This window comes from Prunus mume, linkage group LG1, assembly GCF_029339155.1.
Source record: "Prunus mume cultivar Tortuosa linkage group LG1, ASM2933915v1, whole genome shotgun sequence".
NCBI lineage: Eukaryota > Viridiplantae > Streptophyta > Magnoliopsida > Rosales > Rosaceae > Prunus > Prunus mume.
This window is the reverse complement of record NC_142698.1, coordinates 29,365,362-29,370,650: the sequence shown is the minus strand read 5'-3', so window position 1 is coordinate 29,370,650 and position 5,289 is coordinate 29,365,362. Positions and strand designations below refer to the sequence as shown.

Sequence of the window (5,289 nt, the reverse complement as noted above, 5' to 3'; positions counted from 1 at the left end):
TTTTTATAATTTCAACCTCCATTTTGGGTGTTTTAGTGAAACTCCCAAAGTTTAACTGACGAAACACTTCCAGCATGCCGGAGGTGCTTTTGATTAGGTTTTTAAGTACTAAATATATAATATGATATAATATAACAATTAAAAAGCTACCCTAAACTGTGGACTTATTATTTTTTATTATATGATTTTATTAATTTTGTTAAATTAACTTGAGTGCTATAATATAGATATTTTTTTATTTTTTATTTTAAAAAGTCAGGGATTCGCGACGGATTTGGGATATGGAGACAGGGACGGGGATTCCTTGAAATTTCATACAATTTTCCGACGCCTTGATGAACATCCTCCACCAATCCGAACTAGTAAAATGAGCAGCCTCTACGCCCTCTTGTTCTCTCAAGCAGCCGCCACCACCCCAACCACCATGAGCCACCCTAGCCAACTCAAACATTAACTTTGGTTTAAAAACAAATGAGAACGGTTTCTGAAGCAAACCCAAAAAAAAAAAGTAAAGTATCAGAAGAATGTAGTGGATGGTTTTCAGGTTTTCCGAATTGATTAAAAAGTAACTAGTGATTAAGAAAACTATTAAACTGATGAGCAGGATAATGAATTGAGTTTTGAGAAACAAGTGATTACTCAGACTCGGAACGCGGATGGTCCAACTTAAATAAGCCAGAGTCTAGGTCCAATTTTGAACTTCAAGAAAGAGAAAGCTTTCATCGATACTCAAAAGCGTTTTAGGGGTTTCTGAAGGGAACCATCTTTGAACGTTGGCTCGCATAGACTGACTCGGAGACAGTAAAGATGACGACGACGATGATTATGCGGACATCTGCTTCTTCTTTATGCAACTATTCCTGGTCTGCAATCCAGATCTAGGATTTTTTTCTCGAAAAATCACTTGGGTTTATTTCATGGTTCTTCTCAGTCCTCGAACCAAAACCCAAGCAAATCTAAATCTAGAGACCCCCAACACCCATTTGATGCACTAATCTTGGGTATGCATCGAATATGTTCGATAAAATGCTTAAACAGGGTCGTCGACCTTCTGTTGTCCGCTTCACTCAACTATTGGGTCAAGTTGCGAAATTAAAGCATTACTCGATGGTCATATCTTGGTATAAGCAAATTACTCTGTTGGGAGTTGTTCCTGATGCCTTTATTTTAAGAGTGGTGATTTTCTCACTCCAATTTTATCCACTTACACTCCATTTTATAACTAAAAAAGGAGTGTAAGTGGATAAAATGGAGTAAATCATCGCCTATTTTAAACATTATCGTGAATTGTTTTGGTCGTTTGAACCAAATGGGCGCTAGTTTTTCAGTCTCGGCACTATTCTTTAAATTTGGGCTTCAACCAGATGTCACTACCTTCAACACTCTAATAAGGGGCTTGGGCCTTGATAGCAGAGTTCATGAGGCTGATGCACTTGTCCGCAAAATAGCCTTTTTTGGAGAAGGATATAAGCCCAATGCTGTTACTTTTGGTGAAATCTTTATAATGAGAAAAAGTGAGGAGGTTATTGAGGAGGTCAAATCTCACCATCAACAAATGTAAAGAAATCATGGGACTTAAATATTTTAAATGTTTTGACGGTCGGATCAATCTCCTCAAATAACCTCCTCACTTTAACTCCTCATTGTAGAAGCTCCCTACTTTTGGTACGTTAATAGATGCTTCATGCAAACTAAGGCAAAATGGTAGGGCTATTCAAATGCTTAGGTTGATGGAAAAATATGACTGCCAATCTAATGTAGTTGTCTACAGCACAATAATCGACAGCCTTTGTAAGGACCAACTTGTTCTGAGGCCTTCAAGCTCTTCTCAGAAATGGAAAGTAAGGGTATTCCCCCAAACATCATCACCTATACGTCTTTGTTTCTGGGTTTATGCAGATCATGTCCGTTGACGGAAGCAACACAATTTGTTGATGCTCAAAATGGTTAGGCCAAGATTGAGTCCAACTTAGTGATGAGGTGTGATGGATGATGAATGAAGGTGAGGACCTTAAGCATGTGTATAAAGACTTGGGCAAGCGATAAATGTAAAGAAGACAAGATATACGTGGTTCACCCTTAATGAATGGGCTACGTCCACGGAGAAGTATGTTCTCATTATAATAGTGTATGATTACATTTGTACATGGGATTGGACTCGAATATAAAGATAACAAGTGAGATGCCCAGTCAGGGATCTAGGAGAGAGTCCCCGGCCCTAGGGTCTAGCTCTGAGACCCGGATCCTCTTCTAAGTGGAGAGAGGAAGTCCCCTTTTCACATGGATACTATTCCCTATTTATAGGGAGGTGAAAGTGGGAGGTTTGTGTAGATTTCCGATGTGGGACTTTGCACAAGTCACTGTGGTGGTGACACGTGTCTGCCTTGGTGCTAGTTGTTTTGAGGCTGGATATGCTCGGTTGATTATGGTGTAAACACAATTCTTCACAGAGATGAGGAGTAAAGGTATCTCTCCAAACGTTCAAACCTTCAGTATCCTAGTTGACTCTTTGTGTAAGAACGGAAAGTTGAAGGAAGCTAATCAAGCAATTGACTTAATGACTGCTAGAGGTATGGAACCTAATACTTTTACTTACAATTGCCTCATGGAGGGTTATTGCTTGCAAAGAGATACGAAAAATGCGAAAGGCATTTTTGATCTAATGCTTAAGAAGGGCTCTATTGTTGATGTTTTTAGTTATAGTATATTGATAAATGGATATTGCAATAAAAGAAGAATGAAGGAAGCAATACATTTGTTTGAGGAAATGACTCGTAAGGGAATGATTCCAGATACGGTTAATTATACGACACTTATTGGCGGCTTTTGCAAAGACAGAAGAATAGATGATGCACAAAACATATTCTCAAAGATGAAAGTTGGTGGTCCACTTCCAAATATTTCTACTCATAGTGTTTTACTGGATGGACTGTGTAGAAACGGCCATATTGATATGGCTTTGAAATTCTTTGGAGAGTTGGAATGCAGTAACGTGGATTTTGGTATCAGTCCCTACAATATTCTTATTGATGGTTTGTGCATGGCAGGAAGACTTGAATCTGCACGGGATCTCTTTCGCAGTTTACCTTCAAAAGGACTAAAACCAGATGTCAAGACTTATACAATACTGATAATTGCTCTTTCTACTAAGGGCCTATTTACTGAAGCAGAAGCATTGCTTAGAGGAATGGAAGAGAAAGGCTGTTCCCCAGATTCTGTCACCTACAACACAATTATCCAGAGATTTCTCCTTAATGATAAGCTATCAAGGGCACAAAAACTTATTCAAGAAATGGTGGCCTAGGGTTTCTCTGCAGATGATTTAACAACGACAATGATAGTTGACTTAATTGATGAGGGCAAACTAGATACTGATTTGCATCCATTGGAAAAAAAAATCTGAGTGAATTTCATTTCCATCTTCAAATGAACAAGAACTTTCTGATCCAAAAAAGAAAAAAGGAAAAAGAAAGAGGAAATGAACAAAAACTTTGTAGCGAGGTGGAGATTCTAGTTTGAGTGTGAAAACTAGTTTAAGTGATGTGTTTTCATTTTGAAGCAGTCTTATCTCAGTGAATTTAATTTGCATCTTGAAATGAACAAAAACTTTGTAGCGATGCGGAGATTCTAGTATTTTGAATGTGAAAACTAGTTTATGTAGTTCTTGCGGAATGTCTTCATGTATTGTGGGAGTTTCTTGTTTTATGAATTTTCCTTCCATTGTCTAATAAATTTGCAAAACTGGTGTTGTGCTTGACCTATTGTCTTTGCTGCTATACTTTAGGTATTAGTTAGTTTATTCACTTTGGACCATATTTAGGCATATTGTATACCTAGATTTTATTTATTTGAGAATTAGCTTTTGGATTGTGTTCTATCCCGGCAGTATTCTGCAACTTTGCTCTCTCTCTCTCTCTCAACTGATTGCTTGTTATGTATATCATGCCCCTTTATCCAGAATGAAACTTTATCTTGAAAGTAAGGCTCTTAAACACCGAATTGTTGAATTGATAACAATTCGATGATTAACTTTGTATTAAGGTCCAGGCTGTTCCTCTATTGGTGGAGGTGCCTTTAAAGAGCTGGGTTCATTTTATCCTACAGGTGATGGTAGAAGCCTCCAAAGAAATTCAATGTCATGGAATTGAGGTATATCATATATTACGTTTAATGGACACATCAGCTTTCCTTTTCTTTTCTTTTTTTGGAAAATATAATATGCACTGTTTCACAATTCACTATTGGAACCCTAAATTATGTCCCTTTTTTTTCACATGTAGCATCAAATCTCCTCTTTGTTGAGTCTCCTGCCGGAGAAGGATGGTTATACTCGAATACAAGTTCGGATTATAAATCTGGCGATGCATCCACTGGTAAAGTTAATAGCTACGTCTACCTCTGTTTCTTTTCACTGATTCTAGTATGTGGTTATTATTTTGTAATTGCTATAGAACTTAGCAATCAGATTTTCAAAACATATTTTCAGTTTGATTTGATCCAATCTCGTTCTCTCTTGCAGCAAGGGATATGCGCACATTCCTGTTGCAATGGTATGAGAAGTTTACTTTAGCACGCTTACTGTCTCCAAGACCTGTCATTTGGAATCGGTTTTTACCATCTCTGCTATATATTGGACCATATGTTCCAGCAATACTTGTGTTCTCATGGATTGATTTCTTATGAAAGTGGCCTTACTATCATGAATGAATGCGATTTTGATAATTATGTCTTTCCAGAACCTCAAAATGTAACGGTTCAATGCAATCCTGCAAAATCTCAAGCAAATAGCGAGTACGTGATCGTTGATGTTTGTTGTCCGTCTATAGTGCAGCAAGAGTTGAGACTGCAGAAAATGGTATAATATATGCTTCTTTTTTATTTAGTTTCTGTTTTTCTTTTTCATCTTTCACTTTCAAGCAACTCGTCATTTCATTGTCGCAATGAGTTTTTCGTTTACTCCCATTTTCTGCAGGCTACTAAGATAAGTGTTGGAGGTTATGTATGCATGCATGACCTATGAAAGACGTTCTTATTTGAACCTTTCTGAGATTCAGAAAGCCGTTCATACAAATCGTACAAACTTCCTTATAGTTGGAGTATGTGCAGTAAGTAAGTGATAAAAACAACCTTTCCTAATCAGACTATTTAGCTAATTATTCTTTTACATCTTGCATATATCTTTTGAATGAACTTCTCATTCTTGCATCGTACAGTGTTCTTAATTACGGTGATACTGATGGTAACATCGTACGGTGGTCATTAACATCTCTGTTGGTTTTTCTTTCTTGA

At 37.3% G+C, this 5,289-nt stretch overlaps 2 pseudogenes; both read left to right on the top strand.

The window, feature by feature from the left end:
- Positions 1-1,309: 1,309 nt before the first annotated feature.
- On the top strand, positions 1,310-3,521 carry LOC103327575 (uncharacterized; annotated as a pseudogene).
- Positions 3,522-3,959: 438 nt separating this feature from the next.
- Positions 3,960-5,289, top strand: LOC148921543 (serine carboxypeptidase-like 42; annotated as a pseudogene).